Here is a 910-nt window from a genome sequence, read left to right as displayed (position 1 = left end):
AATCCCTTGGGTCCCTCTTACATCGCTTCCTCACTTTCTTGCTAACTTGGAGGCTCATCTCATGTCACTTTGTCCTGCTGGCCTTTCTGTGAGGTGCCTGTTCTTTGCTGGTTTGGAGCGGGGTGTTTCCCCAGTGGCCTCCATGTCTGTCCCTCGGGGTCAAGCACAGTGTCTGCTTTGCTTCTGCTCCCCCAGCACCTCACAGGCAAGCCAGGGCTCCCTCCGCACATAGGGTGATCAGAAAACGTGGTCCACTCAGCTGGGCGCAGTGTGTGCGCTTTGGTACCTAGAAGCCACACAGTGTTGAGATGAATGCCGGGTCCTGTGTGACCGTGGCTGCTTCCACCTCTTTGGTGACTGTTTCTACAGGGCCTAGTCGCTTGAGAGACTGTGTCAGGGCTCTGCTGCTTGACTGGGTCCTGTCTCCCCCATGGGTGGTCTTTGCTCTGTGCCAGGTGTTAGCAGATTCTGCCCGTTTAGGGGCCTTGAAAAGCTCTGCAGCCCGGAAGCATTTCCCTTCTGCTCAGCCTAACCCGCTCCCCACTGTGCACATTTCCTTCTCTGCTGTGGAAATGGGAACCAGCTGGCCACGATTCCTTGAAATCACCTCCTCAGCCTCTCCAAGTAAAATAAGCCCCGAAACGGCATAAGCCACTCCCAGACTTCCTTCCCTTGTCCTTCTCTAATACTTTCTCCCAGGTCCTGCTCCCCAAGCCATTTTAGCCATGTCTCTGCTCTCCTGGGGCCTTCTCCAGAGCCTCCAGCAGCTGTATCCTTTCCCGGCCCCTGCCTTTCTGGGGGGCCCATCCCCACCAGATCTCTAGTCCTGGGGCAGCTTTGGAGTTGGCTGCTCCTTTGCGCAAAGACAACAGAAGACTCAACCACAAATATTAACAACCCAAGTTAAAAA

This window comes from Bison bison, unplaced genomic scaffold (genome assembly GCF_000754665.1).
Source record: "Bison bison bison isolate TAMUID 2011002044 unplaced genomic scaffold, Bison_UMD1.0 scf7180017864199, whole genome shotgun sequence".
Lineage (NCBI taxonomy): Eukaryota > Metazoa > Chordata > Mammalia > Artiodactyla > Bovidae > Bison > Bison bison.
This window is presented reverse-complemented; position numbering follows the sequence as displayed.